Source organism: Manduca sexta, chromosome 10, assembly GCF_014839805.1.
Source record: "Manduca sexta isolate Smith_Timp_Sample1 chromosome 10, JHU_Msex_v1.0, whole genome shotgun sequence".
Lineage (NCBI taxonomy): Eukaryota > Metazoa > Arthropoda > Insecta > Lepidoptera > Sphingidae > Manduca > Manduca sexta.
In genome coordinates, this window is record NC_051124.1 from 3,496,796 (window position 1) to 3,513,073 (window position 16,278).

General features: G+C 35.4%; 1 non-coding gene across 1 annotated transcript; it reads left to right on the forward strand.

Annotated features, from left to right (window-relative positions):
* Positions 1-271: 271 nt before the first annotated feature.
* On the forward strand, positions 272-343 carry Trnaq-cug. The gene has a single exon. It is a non-coding gene; the product is annotated as a tRNA-Gln (tRNA).
* Positions 344-16,278: the final 15,935 nt, after the last annotated feature.

Genomic DNA, 16,278 nt, shown 5'->3' on the forward strand with positions numbered 1-16,278 from the left:
GTGACTGCAAATTCTTTTTCCACATCCTCACCAACTGATGCTTGAGTTCAGAACATATAACGTTTACAATTACGTTTAAGTTAAATAGAAAACATAAAATAATGTATGAAAACGCTTTCACTTTTGTAAAGGACTGCGAAGTTAACGTACATTTATAGTTCGCGTAAACGTGGTTGTAAAAGTTTTGTTATTCTTGATACTAAATAATTCCTAGTTACCCGTTGTTCCCGGATAGCTGTATCTGATTGCAAAATATGTCAAATAGTACAACGGTTCCATGGTGTAATGGTTAGCACTCTGGACTCTGAATCCAGCGATCCGAGTTCAAGTCTCGGTGGAACCTAAGTTTTTCTATATTTTAAATGTTTTTCAAAATGCGACTGATTTGTTTGTACCTACCAGAAAATGACCTTCAGGTTAACACATTTTTCATTCTATTGTTTTTAATGCAAAGAAAAAGTATTGCTCTTTACAGTATTATTTAATAACATAATTGCAGCTACTAAAACTTTTAATCAAACTTTTTGACCGACTTAAACAAAGGAGGTTACTCAAGGCCTACTTTTTATATTTTGTTGGCGGCTCAAAGACTCAATAAGGATTCAGTTGTTGCCAGATATAATTATGGAATTTATTTTTATATAGACCAATATAGCAAAAACTATAGACTAGAGAGTATGAAAAGAACTAGAGCATAACCGGTAACGATAGGGTTGCTAAGTTTACTATATTTCTATTTCACCTAAGAATTCTTGGCAACCCTGTTTAACGTCAATAGAAACTTAAAAATATAGGAATGACATATCCTAGCGATACGGCTGTCTATCAAATATGTCATTCCCATTTTTGATTTCTATTAGCGTATTTTGTAGGAAGAGTCTTTTCTACGTCCCCTAGTTTAAATACGTCATTTCTTTCACATAATACGTCAATATAAAAAAAATATGTGTGACACTTTCTCATTTAATTTGTAAGGACTTACATTTTTTGGAATATCATTACCTTCACTGATTTAATTATTAATTTCTTAAATTTAATTAGATAGCCGCGATAGCCTATTTGGCTGTGAAACGGACTACCGACGAATGTGCGCAGGTTCAAATACCAAGGGCACACATCTCTGACTTTACTAAAATGCTGTGTGTAAGTATTCTTTATGAATTATCGATTGGTTTAACGGTGAAGGAAAACGTCTTGAGGAAACCTGCATACCTGAGAAATTCTCTATACGAATTTTGAAGGTGTGTGAAGTTTACCAAACCGCACTAGGCCAGCGTGGTGGACTAAGGCCTAATCTTTCTTAGTAGTAGAGGCCGGTGCCCAGCACTCTAGTGCTAACAGTATATACTTAATACATGCTCTCAGTAGTAGAGGCCCGTGCCCAGCAGTAGGCCAGTATATAATACATGGCTGATATAAAGCACAAAATATTTCACTACCAAGTAATCTCCAGCGATTCTTAACGCTCAAAGATTCTAATATGGGAATTAAGGTGGCCATTATTTCCTAACATATCTTGGCTATTGTATTTCAATTATACGTTCCAACACTATTGTTTTAGTCACGTGCCTTAAAATTGCGGGTAGGCAACTCTTTTTAGCTTAATTATAAGCATTAGGCTAAACGCGTGGATTGGATTCGTCGAGGCTAAGGAGGCGATAAGAAACGAAAAGTCGATAGCGTATTAGCTAAGTTTATATGTAACCTGTCAGAATTCACTGAAATGGCTCATAAATGTATTGATATAAATTGTTAAGATTAAATCTGTATAAAATTGCATTAGTAACAACTATTATGGTGTTATAATATATGTATCAATAAATAAAAATAAATAAAACTTCTTTAAAAAATGGTTTGTTGTTGCTCAAACTTGGAAGTCAGAAAAAAATCTTTGGTTACTGCTATGGGTGATTCCTTGATAGTTCTTTTTATACTTTTTAATAACTGAATAAGAGAATGCGTTAAGACATTGTGAGTTTGCAGACAGTAATAATGAAACTGCCGAACTGATAAAAAATCATTAATAAAAAACTACACCATTCCAGATATCCGGATTACTTTCATGCGAGCAAAACTGCAAGTAAAGCTAGTTAATGATTTATACTCGTGACTTCAGAAATGCGACTTTTAAGACACAGTATGTACTTTCTAACGAACTTATAAATTTAACAATAATTTCTGATTTTATTAATACCTCAGATTTCTAACTAAAATTTCAACCAACAAATCATTTAATTCACAAAATACTCATAAAAATAGTCGTTTAATTTGTCGACGTATTTATACGTTATATCGATATTTCCAATCGACTCGCGCCGACTCCCGGCCAGCCCACCGAGCACGCGGACGCAACCAATACATTATAGAACATAGATACAACAATAACACGTTTCGTCCAGTCGTAATCCAGTTCGATCAGCTCCAGTGCTAAGAACATGTCATTATTATTGAAATTTTGACACGCTATGCAGTTGCTTTTGAGCAACAGTTGACAAGAAATATGTGGACTCGTCTGTATCTGTATTTAAGCAAGGTTTTGTAATGCGAAAATAGAGAAAATAGCGCGTATCTGTGTATAATAATAATAATATCAGCCCTGTATTATATACTTGCCCACTGCTGAGCACGGGCCTCCTCTACTACTGAGAGGGATTGGGCCTTAGTCCACCACGCTGGCCTACTGCGGATTGGTAGACTTCACACACCTTCGAAATTCCTATAGAGAAGTTCTCAGATGTGCAGGTTTCCTCACGATGTTTTCCTTCACCGTTAAAGCGAACGATAATTCACAAAGAATACACACATGATTTTAGAAAAGTCAGAGGTGTGTGCCTTTGTGATTTGAACCTGCAGACATTTGTCTTGGCAGTCCGTTCCACACCCAACTAGGCTATCGCCGCTTATATTATATAATTGTTTGTGTTAAATTGTTCTCCCGAATTAGTCTTTTTCTTACTATGCTTTTCCGGAAAAACAGAAGCCTTCATGCTAATCTAAAATTCGTTTATCTGAACCCAAATAACAGTTTACATATTTGGCTATCAAACAAAAAATTTCACATATTAAAACATATCAAATCGTTTCACACCACAATTTCAACCTACACAAACAGACATTAAATACCACATCGTAATTGCATTATTTTAATAAAGATTGGTTGATAGCCAAATATGTTATCAAATTTTCGCATATTTAAACATATAAAATCTTTTCCCACACCAATTTAACACAATTTCACAGACATTAAAAACCGTAATTGCATTATTTTAATAAAAGAATCAATTGCAGTTATCATATTGGATCACAAATGCGAATTTAATCAGACTTCCTGGAATGTTTTTTCGTGCGTGCGATGTTATCTCATGTATCGGTAATAGGTTCAACTCATCCTGGCATGACTGGCGGAATGAAGCGCATGTGGGGTCTGATGTAGCCTCATCTTTGTTACAACTCGCCGGATTAATGTTCTAAGATGTTTTTTTAATAGTTGGTTTAGGTTTGTTCGTGGTCCACGCTCATCTTACAGGTGAGGTAGTCAATACAAGATATTGAGACACCCTTTAAAACTACTTAAATGATTAAATATGCAATTATAATGATACCAGTCTTTTTTTAAAAATAAAACACTATTTTATGGTGCTTTTCTTATTACTTTATAATCATACGAAAATTGTTTTTGTTGCTAAAAAAGTTATTTAATATTTTGTGGTGTTTTATTTATTAATTAAATAAGTTAAATTTGAACAGGCGAGGTAACTCACCCTCGTTAACGTATAAGTACAAATCTTTTGGCAGATGATAAAAAAACGAATATTGCTAGCAATAATTCCATATAATTATTGCAAGCAATAATTGGTCCGTCTATATGAGGCATTAGTATCAGAGGTACGGCCCTCTTCTAGAATAGATCTAATTTTGATACACTCTCACATCTGAAAATAGCCCAAATATCTATAATTCCACGCGAAAACTGTAATGTGTTTTTTATGTAACCAAAAATAGAGTTGATATTTGAAACGAAGCGTGAAATTATCGCACTGGATTAATTCTAAGAAAACCGATCCATTATTCCTACCTAAGTGACATACTAAGGCATGCTAACGGTATTTTTTGCAGATTTTACCACCCGGGGCGCTTTAGCCAATACAATTACATTCGCCTGAATGTTTTCAGTAAACTTTCAGGTTACAATTAAGTTACACAAAGGCGTTACTTATGATGATCTGATCAATAGGATTATGCAGAAGTCCTGTAAAAAAAATTGGTGGAACAGGAAAATATACGATATGAAAATTTTATTCTAGAATCTTCGGGAACCTTCACTTAGAATTGGATGTGGCTGCATTCACCGTAAGAAATATTATAATTACTTTTCCTCAGATAAACATCTAATTTTAGATTATCAACAAATAAATACGTTTCCAGGTGTTCGATATTTAAACAACAGCGGACTTATCAGTCATAATAAGTATTCAAATATTAAATAATCCGAGTTCACAAATTTTTTGTTCTAGGTTGGAGACATGTTAGTTGGAATCCAATATAAACAAACGGCCAACTAGTTGACTGTATACTGAATGGAAAATTAGGCGTTATATAATATCTTATTTTAAAAATATATAATTTCAATCATATCAGTGACTACTTATAAGTTATAAGTGTTAATAGAGGCATCACAGTTTCGCTCTGAAGTGCAATCAGTTGAGAAGCTGTCAAATAAAAATCAGCATCTCAAGATCGTCACTATTTAATAAACAGTTATTAACAACATCTGTAATGATAGCTTAAGTCACAGCGTATGACGGTTATTATACTTGACTTTCATTTATTAAACAACGCCGACTCAGTTGAGAACAATCTCTTAAAGTTAAACCAATCTCTTAAGTTTGGTTTAGGAAATATGTCAATAACATATTACATGTCTACTTAAGATCCTATTCAAAGATGAGATTCAATAGTTTAGACGGCTCTAACTATCTCGAAGTTGGCGATGAGATCGTTTTAGCAACATTAAATTAAAACTCAAGTTACCATCATAGATCGAGTATAAAACATAGCCAATAGGAAACGTATACACAGTAGATTACGCACTAAGCCCGTAGAACATTGGGGGTCTGCGTACATCATTAAATGCTCAACGATCTCTATTGTCGGCATAACAATCATTGCCGAAACCAATTAGTGGTAACGTGATGTGTGATAAGCTTACGATAGGTAAAACATGTCTAGACCTGTTAAAAATATAATTCAATTATATTTCTAGTGATATCTTAGTTGATGTGGTTGGTAGACAAATGGATATATACAGTACTAGAAATATAGTGGATTTGGTTCTTTTAAGAAAGAGGAATTTCAGCAGAATAAGATATGCACCATATTATAATTGATTTGTTATGTATGTCTGACAAAATGGGTCCACTTGAGTAAGTAACTATTGTAGTCGTGTAGGTTCTGCCGCTATTTCTATCATTAAGCAGTTGCTATGGAGAGTAATACTTATATTTTCAATTTTAATCTGTCTAAAAAAATCGGCTATAGCCTAGTTGATAGTAGAACGGATTGTGGAGACGAATGCCCGCTGGTTCAAAATCCTTCAGGCCAAATTTCATGATTTTATGACAATCTTCATTTCATTTCCTACATGACTTAGCCATCGCAGTGAACTAAGGCCTAAGCTCCGTTAATAGTAGATAAGGCTCGAGCCTAGCAGTGGGAGAATAGTTTAGTATTATTTTTAAACTCTATGACTAAAAACGCAAAATATGTGACTTGCCGCCGCTATAGTGAATCAGTGGTGCCACTCCAATTGATAACTCTGTAGGCGAAATTCACTATGTCGATAGGTAAACAACAGTGTTTGATCAGTATTTTAAAGTTTTACGCGGAAATATTTATTTCAATTTTAGTGCCCTTTCCCAATATTTGATACCGACAGCCTTATTATATCAATTTGTTATATAATATCCCATGATCTCTAATATCTAAGAATCGTACACATGTACAAGATAAAAAATCGATCGATCTAAAACCGATCAATAAACAGTAACCATACATTACTGTTCTGTAATAGGAAGAATGCGCACGCGCACGTTCCCACGTGCTGCCTTTGTCGGCGCGCGACAAAGCGATGCCGACGACGGCCGCTCCGCTCATCCTCCGAACGAACCTCGAATCTCTACTATTTATTCATAGAGATTTCATTTGAACAAAAAGATAGACGGAAAAATCTATGTACTATCTCTTAGTTGGAAGGTTGGAACGGGTACATAAGCACAAGTTGAATTTCGACTTTGATGAACTTAAAATAGGAATGAAAGTTGTATGTTGTTGGATTATTTGGATGTGCCCGTAAAAATAATGGTGCTGTTACATTTGTTTGTTGAGGCCGAAGGTTTTGAGTATTAATACGATAAAATGGACCTTCGCTTTGATAACGAGCAACGAATTAACATTCTTAGTTTTGCTATTCTGTCCTTCTGAAAATCAATTGGATTTTAAAAATATTTTCATTTTAGGGATGCAAGCAATATCGCAAGCTGTTAATGTATTTAACCATAGATATCCCGCGGTAATGTTATATGGAAGAACAAACATTACCATACAGTGATTTGAAATCATGAGTTCTAGATGACGTTATAAACTGGCTTCATAAGCCTAGGAGTACAAGCAAAGCACATTTACAACGAAAAAATGCTAGTTACTACATTTTGACCGAAAGCCGAACCCGAATCAAGTGTGAAGCCCCCACATCAACGGTCCAGCCTGACCCCTCATTTAAGGTAGGGCAATTGTTTATCAATATGGTTATGATTAATGAACGTTATGTGGCTTCGTGACCGCACCGCGACGGCCGCTTGTGGGCAATTAGTGCTGATCACGATCTAACATTATATGTGAGTAGTTTTTGCTAATTTGTTTATGAGCTGTATGGGAGGGCTCTTTGTTCCCGTATCTTTCGATTTGGAAAGCGTTATTTAGTATTTTTATTATTTCTTAGGTTCAGCGGAGTAACGGGTAAATGTCGAGGAAGTGTTAATGGATCTTCTTTGGCGTATTTTTTTTTTCTGGGAGGTTCTGCGAGGTAATAGGTAAATGCTGAGGAAATCTTCATAGATACCGCGCCTCGAAACCTATTGATATTTGTATGATTTCTGGTACAAATATTCCTGATATAATTTATAGGCAGCTTACAAACTGCGAGAATAATTCTGAATATTGATGAAATAATTTACCTCGTACAAGGTAACACCAAATATTATGCTAAGTTGACTACTAAGTACCTTTAACTGCCTCAGTGGCTTAGCTGCAATGCGTACGCAGTACGAATCCGACTACCGTGCTAATGTCCTAAGTTCGAATCCAAAAATAACTGTGATTAGGTTTTTGCATCTTAAAATTACTCATTCGCAGCTCGATGTCAGAAAGTTGGCGGCGTGACACCCCCATGATTTAGAAAGCACGTAAAGCCGATGGTTTTGCGCCTGGCCTCTCTCCGGTTATGTGGGATTGCTATCTCACCGAACTATAACAGTGAAAGAACAGAGAGTGCATCTATGTATAGCACACACCTGTGCATTATAATATTATCTCCTACGTACCTGGATCTCTATTAAGATTGGCCGTCGCGGCAGAAATTCGCCTAGGAGGGATTACCTTAATTTTTTCATCAACAATTTTAACAATCACGAGTCAATTGCCAATGTCTGTATATAGCATTGATATATAATTTGATTTGGTGTAAATTAAAACGTGAAGTTCATGGTCGAAAACTATCAGAGATACAGGCGCTTAGCCTCAGGAGGTGGAACCAAAAACACTGTAAAATGTCCTACAACCGCCACAGTCAGATTTTTATTGTGTACTGTACTAATGTTTACATGTTTGTACAATGTATTACTGTAATTTGCATATGTAATGTATACTAACAAAAGTGGTGAAAAATAAATTATTATTAATTAAAGTACTTTGCAGGACAGGTTGATATTTAACCACTAAAGACGCGTGTTTCGTTAAGATCCCGAAAATATGTGCTCAAAATAAATCCCGCAATCAAGGCAGGTGGGTGTTCGGCCTAATTCCCGTGGAATAACTGCGCAATCCCGCCGCTAAATCGACTTTTACCCACAATGCAACAGTATCTCACACGTAATGTGTGCAGTGACAACGCTTTATACAACTACACTTTTTGTACTGCGATGGAGGTGGTTTGATACTTGTATTTAATGGTAGGCTTTGTGTTGACTAGGCTGGAGCGGCGGAGGATGAAATTTTCTGAAAAGGAACCCTTTATAATATAATATAGGTACTAATATACATAAATGCGGTCAGCAAATCGTTCTGATAATTAGATTTTACATAAATTAAGAAAAATAAGACAGTCCATATAACGACGGAAGAAGATGTCCCTGCTAAGCTGAATGATGAACTGTGGAGACTGAATTCAAATGACGTCATATGATTTTAAGGCATAACTTGAGTAGTGCAAGTAACACCAGCCATTACTTGTATGTTGCTAACCTATCGAGAATCTTTATATACCTTTTTCATAAACCCCATACTTGCATATTAAATACTATTGACAAATTTTAAAGGTAGTATAGATGCAATTGCTTAAGCTTCTACATAGTATCGTAGTTATTTTATTGGTCTGTAGTCTATAGACTAAAGACTCAAGTATACTAGAGTATACTCTTGAGTGTGTGAATTTTGAGTTGAGATTTCTAGACAAGACAATCAAAATTGAATGATACTTTCAATCAAAAGCACTCTGGTATTACGTTAGCTTAGAGTTCATGACGAATATGACTAAAATCATCTCTTATCACATAGGATGTTTTGTAGACAGAAGTACAAATTAGCCAGTAGGCTGATTTGTACTTCTGTCTGTCTTCTGTCTGGATGTAGTAACATCTACTACACACCTCTCCTGAAAATTAAGGCCGTAAGTTTATCTAATAATCTAAAAGTATCAAAACTAGTAATGCCGCAGCGATTCAGTTTGGGTCTTTTGGCGATACTAGTTCAAAGTAACGGCGTCATTTGGCCGATATACGACTTCGGACACGATCCGTCGCGACGTGTTCGCAGATTAAACACGATCTGTTTAATTCACTTGTACATGGCGGTGTTACGTGTTAGAATAGAAATGGGAGCTGTTCTGTTTTCTAATTCATTTTTCTTCTTTAGTTTCTTGATGACTTATGTTTTTAAATGATTGCCACAATAGGTGAGAAATGGGTTAATGGAAACATTCGAGTTATGGAAACTTATTGTACGTCAATAGCTCATGTCGAATGTTTGTTTTAATTTTGGATTTGGTTCCAAAAAATGCTTACTAATATTATATTAACCTTGTAACAAGATTTATCAAGAATTGCTTTTGCCTTCATAAGGAATTTGTTAACCGACATTAACACATTAAAAATTGATATCATATCTTTATAATTCCAAACTTCTTCCTCGACCAATAATAGCTAGAAACTCAACAAATAGCATAGCTGTAATACTAGTTTTCTTTTAAACCTACAGGCACCAGTCTTTCACAATGGCGGAAACTAGTCTAAGGTTACATATTGATAACTCTATGACTGCTGTTGTAAAGAGAAAATCAATGATAATAAACAAATAGCAACAAAATGTCCATACGCATATGCAATAGAAACGGGAAGGTTCCACACAACGCGCCAACGACCGATTATCGTAAATATTCCGCATTACAGTGCGTGAATACAATTTAACTCGTGTAATTTGAGCTTTTATGCTAACTCGACTTCCATTGTGCTAAGTGCTGAGATATTATGCTCAGACGGCAGTCTTTTAAAATTTCTGTGTGACTTCAAGATATGAATTGTTAATACTGGCTTTATTGGAGTTTATGGTTCTTTGAGTTTCAACTATTTGAGTGGATTTGGATGGTCTTGAAATAGTTTTTGCCATATCAGTAACTAGCTTTTGCTCGCGGCTCCGCCCGCGTTATAAAGTTTTTCAGGCTAAAGTTTTCCGTTATAAAAATAGTAGTTTCCCGGGAGCCTATGTTCTTCCCAGGGTCTCAAACTGTCTCCATACCAAATTTCATCTTAATACGTTAGGTAGTTTTTGAGTTTAACACGTTAAGGCAGACAGATGCAGCGGGGGACTTTGTTATATTATTTAGAACTTTTTAAGTGAAACAATCCCGTCATACATCATTGTTGCATAACTTTAACCGTTTACGCAGCGCAGGCAACGGAAGCTCTCAAAACTCATAATTTTCCCCGTTTTTGCAACATGTTTCATTACTGCTCCGCTCCTATTGGTTATAGCATGATGATATATAGCCTATAGCACTCCAGGAACAAAGGGCTATCCAACACAAAAAGATTTTTTTCAGTTCAAACCGGTAGTTCCTGAGATTAGCCATTACTGCTCCGCTCCTATTGGTCATAGCGTGATGATATATAGCTTATAGCGGTCCACAAATAAAGGGCTATCCAACACAAAATGAATTTTTCAGTTGAAACCGGTAGTTCCTGAGATTAGCCATTACTGCTCCGCTCCTATTGGTCATAGCGTGATGATATATAACTTTGAGCACTCCACAAAGGACTATTCAACACAAAAATATTTTTTCAGTTCGAATCGGTAGTTCCTGAGATTAGCCATTACTGCTCCGCTCCTATTGAATATAGCGTGATGATATATAGCCTATAGCTCTCCACGAACAAAGAGCTATCCAACGCAAAAAGAATTTTTCAGTTTGAACCGGTAGTTCCTGAGATTAACCATTACTGCCCCGCTCCTATTGGGTATAGCGTGATGATATATAGCCTATAGTACTCCACGAATAAAGGGCTATCCAACGCAAAAAGAATTTTTCAGTTTGGACCGGTATTTCCTGAGATTAGCCATTACTGCCCCGCTCCTATTGGGTATAGCGTGATGATATATAGCCTATAGCACTCCACGAACAAAGCGCTATCCAACGCAAAAAGAATTTTTCAGTTTGGACCGGTAGTTCCTGAGATTAGCGCGTTCAAACAAACAAACAAACAAACAAACTCTTCAGCTTTATATAATAGTATAGATATGGTGATGGGTTTTGACTGTAGTTGTCATTTTGCCCATCAAAACTACTCCGTGCCCTCTGATGCTTAGTTTTTGTACTAATTATGATAGCCGCCTTCTACCAAAGCTGGGCGGTAGTAATAAGATACTTCCACTGCGAAACCAAAAAAAAAAAACGTACGTGTACTTTGTAATTAAAGTTCTAGATAACATATTTTTTTTTAGGAGAGGCTTACTATCACGATTTTCAGACTATCAAACTGCAAAGACGAAATTCAACTTCCCCAAAAAAAATATCTCTGAACACCTGGATTTTTTTACTGAAGAAGGCGCTTACTGTAGGTATTGCCGACCTCAGCTGCTGAAAATAAGCTTCCCTTAAAAAAAATCAATATCTGGATATGTTGAGGGGAGGTCCCTTAACACAAATCTGTAATAAACATCTTAAATTACTGAAAAATGACTTAAAACTTTCTCCAAATAATCTAAAATCAACAACACCGACTTTATTCTCCAACATTACCGTTTCAGCTCAATCGGTACAGTTGGATATAAAATCAACGTGTAAGTAAATACGTCAGTACAACGCTTGCGCGGCCCGGACACGAACCTGGGACACGTACAGACACTACCGTATCGGGTTACTGATTTAAGGCCCGATGTCGTCACAATGTGCTGGTTTGGTTCAGGTTATGTTTGTAGGCGATAGCGGGTATATTAGAAGTAAATTATGCAGTGGGAAAAAAAGTATAGATATCCGTTTTTTAGTTTTTCATTTTATGCAGTAGTAAAAAAAAGGGATAGATATGCGTTTTTGGATTTTTTCAAGTTGTTTGGAGTTGACCTCGTTGAACTTATGCGCTAAAGATTTTGACCTCGTTGTATTTTTCAAAAAAATGTATGCAATGAAATTTTTTTTGCATATTGTTACAAAATTATGTATCACCATTTATTTTTTTTAGGTTTGTATATACATTCGTTTTATCAAATAAAATATAGAATGAATCTATTAAGACAGAAAAAATGGGACGTAAAGTTTCCTTAAAGTATGTCGTAACAACTATTTCGTAACTTTTCTTAATGTACATTTATTCTGATTTTTCTGTTACTCTTTTTTCAGTTTACACTCACTTTTAATTTCATTTTTTTATCGATGATTATCATGAACATAAAATGCAAATTGTTATTACAGTAATATTTAACTGCTTCCGTGGCGTAGTTGTATTATGGTATGACGGCACTGCTGAGATATCGGGTTCGATTCCTGCGTCGAGCAGTGATTTTAGATTCTCTACTCAGTATCAGCCCGGAGTCTGGAATTTACGCCCGATATAGCGAAAGACTCGCTTCCTTCGCATCATGGGACGGAATAAACACGGCCGAATGTGGGAGCACTAGTCGCGCCTCTGCCTACACCTTCAGTGACAAAAAGCGTAAGTTTATGTAATAATAATTTAATAAGTAAATTTACTATTTCACAATCGATACCTTCTCGCTTGATCCCATCAACATATCCTCACGCTTAGCCCCAGAGGAGCTTGTAGGGAAACAAGATTAAACGTTGTATGTGATAGTCAGTTCAGTAATTTATTCGCAACATGTACCGTATCACATCACATGGCTGGTGCAAAAATCTGCATTCACTTGCATTATGGAGTGAAAGATGGATTGTGTTTAGGGAATTTGGTTATGCTACTTTAGCTTGATGTTTTAGATTTTTGCTTGAACGGATTTCATTTTAAAAATTGAATTGAAGTCATTTTTAGAGATATTTTTTTTCGTAACTGGACCTGTTATTTTCTACATTTTTTAAAAAGGTATTTGTTATAAAGTGTTTTAGTTCACAGAGTGACCTAAAAACACCCTGAAATATATTAGTTAGAACCTAAATTACATGCTAATATGTTTAATAAGTAAATTTATTAATTTTCTGAACAAAAACCTAGTAAAACTAGACATATTCAAATTCCATCCACAAATATTATAACAACATGCAATTTGTTATAAGTAAAAATTTTAATAAAATCATAGACAAACAGAAATTATATACACCGCATTAGAAACAAAAGAACAAAATACAAACATTATTGAAAACATCGATTTTGTAGGCTAAAACGAAGTGAAACAATATTTGCCTTTCAGATAGAAATCCTACTTGCAGCCGATGTAGAGATAAACACGGAGACAAGATTCTGTGTTGGATATGTAAATATAAACATTCACTTATCGCCTGGACACACTGGCACACTTACAAACACCACAGAGTATGTACAATAAACAGAAGTTAAGAACTTTTTGGATTTTACAAAGCAAAATAGGTGGGATAAGAAAGGCATAGAGTATGTGCAACAAACAGACAAGTTTGTTAAGAACTTTTTGGATTTTACAGAGCAATTTGAGTGGGATAAGAAAGGTCATAAGAATTTTGCTCTATAATAAAATAGCTTCAGATTGAAAACGGTAGCTAATTACTATGTGTGATAAAAAAAAGCTCTCATAGATACACAAAGATTTAGAATTGGCAGGGATTTCATAATTAATAAAAGCATGGTGGCTTTGACTGATGACACTACGTTTATTACATTATTTATGCAATCCCTAAAATCAGAGCAATACTAAACCAATAACATATATCGATAGACATGAAAAACTATCCAAGCCCATAATAAACTCGAAACATATCGATAAAATGTCGCCTATCGCAACACCATTCACACGACAATGTATCGAATACATGAATATGTCGGGGACAGAATGTCACCTCTGCAAGCGGGCAATAAAGCCGTGTGGTGCCCGATTCGATAAGATTATCTGCCGCATAAATTTGTCAGCTATCTGTCAGGTTTGTACGGCGACGCGGTCTGTCTTACTGACGCACGTGTGTCCGTGTTGGACGTTTGGAGACGTGTGTGCAATTGATTTTCATATAGGCATTGTTTGGTAATTTTATTCGATTTTCAAATTTAAATAAAAAAAAATTGAAAAAACAAATATTCATTTTTATGTGTAATAAATTGTTAAGTTATTGACGCGTTTTGACACAAATATACATCTTGACATCTAATGACAGTTTGACATAAGTTTATACTGACAAAAAAAAATGCAGTAATTTTCTACTGCTCCTAAAAATGAAGTAATTTTATTTCCTATCACCCAGAACACATTAACAACCTTTTATCGCTTTCTAAAAAATAATATTCCGCAACACATGTCCAGGAAGGCGACTAGATACAAACGTCGGCGGCCGTAACTCACACCGGACATTACCCAACGTAACGGCGCGTGCACATGAGTTAGTACTGCATTAGCGTTCGAGATACCGATATCTTAACGCCTTATACCACCACAGTACTTGCCCGCTACGGTGTGTAAGGAGGTACAGTGTGCTAAAATATGCTCATTTTATACGTGTATGAATTTTTAATGTCGTTCCAAATTTGAAATAATTTACATATTTTTTTTTTAATCTATGTTGTCTTTTCAGGTTTCGTAGCATTTTTAAGCTACCTACATGATGTTTTTGAAAAAAAAATCACAACGACCGTCTGTTTATTAAATCCAAAAAATCATTTAAAGGTTTAAGAATGAATGAAACTCAAACCGACTTACACTCATTTATAATATTAAATATGGTCGTATAAGGTAATAGCCAGTTACTAGTGGCACTAAACTTGACACATTAATAAGATGTAAGCCATTTTAACGTCGCGTCGGACCGGAATGGAGTTTAATTAAAACCAGCGTACATTGTAGTATTTAAATCCGTAATTGATACTGCTTCGAAATTATAACGTAGCATTGAATGAACTGTTGAATGAAAGTTATGGAGATTGGTAATTAACTCATTGGTATAATGTTAGATTAGAAGTAGTGTATTTTACTGATAGTATATAATAGAATGTTTATAGACTTTTATTTTGTTCACTTCACAACTCAAACACACTTCATCACACATTTATCCCCGAAGAAGTATGCGGAGGCGCAACCAGGGCACCAACTTTTCGCCAAGTGTGCTCCGTCCCATGATGTGATAGGGGGCGAGCCTATCGCCATATTGGGCTTAAATTCCAGACTTCGGGCTGATACTGAGCAGAAAAACAAAATATCACTTTGTCCGACCCGAGCTTTGAACCCAGGACCTCAGAGCGCTATCGTACCGTGCATGCATTACAACTCACGCAGAGTTGAATATAAGATACGCTAAAATAGAGTCCAAATACGATTATTATAAAAAATCAACACTTTAGTTTGACGAAGGACTAGACGGCGATATTGGAGTATTTCTTAAAATACGGATTTAATAAATACATTCGTTTCCTTAATAATAATATATATAACGAATGTATTCAATAACATTAAGATGGACGAGAAAAAAAAATCCCAATAATATTTCCTAAAAACCATGTCGTTGTACATTAGGTAAAATAGGCATGACGCTGAAATAAGGACCTCCTATACCTACATTATGTATGAAGTTAAAAAAAAAATATTGTAAAAAAAATGCTTAAAACTTTCGCGACCAAGTTAGCATACTGTCGATACCCACGTAACGTTATTTAGAAGAAATAGTTGTAACGCTGAAAACGTAACATAAACTTACTACATTTATGTGATAAATTCTGGTTATGGTGATTATGTTTTAGATCTAGTTCCCTTGTTTATGGTTATAGCGATAATCATGATTTGTCCGTGATTGGTTACCACAATTTTATCTATGGTATTTTGTAATATATTTATGAGTTTTCGGCGCGACAAATCTACGTTTCGATACGATAGCAACTGTTTTGTCTGCGGAATTGTGCGATGGCTTTATTACAGCGTTGAATTAGAATAATCGATTTCGTCAGAATCGATTTACAATCGATATTGCGGTACATTTTTTTTTTGTTATTAACAAATACTGACAAAATCAATGCAATTTTATTTATGAAAGAATACTATCTGCTCTACCAGTCATCCGCAGCATCAGTTGAACGCAACTAAAACCTGAAAAATAGTTAAACCATAAATAAAATGAAAAGCATTTTCCACACGTTCGCTGGGTTTATTACGGCACAGTAATGGTCGGGTAATAGCCCCTCCACACCACTCAGCGTTACGTGTGAATACACCCTTAAACGCTGGCGTCCGTATGGAAAAATGAGTCTACACGGTAACTCACCTCTTTTGTTGGGAAATGTGAATTTTATGTTGCTCGGGTTTAGAGCGTTAATGATTAAGTGCGGGTGTATCTGT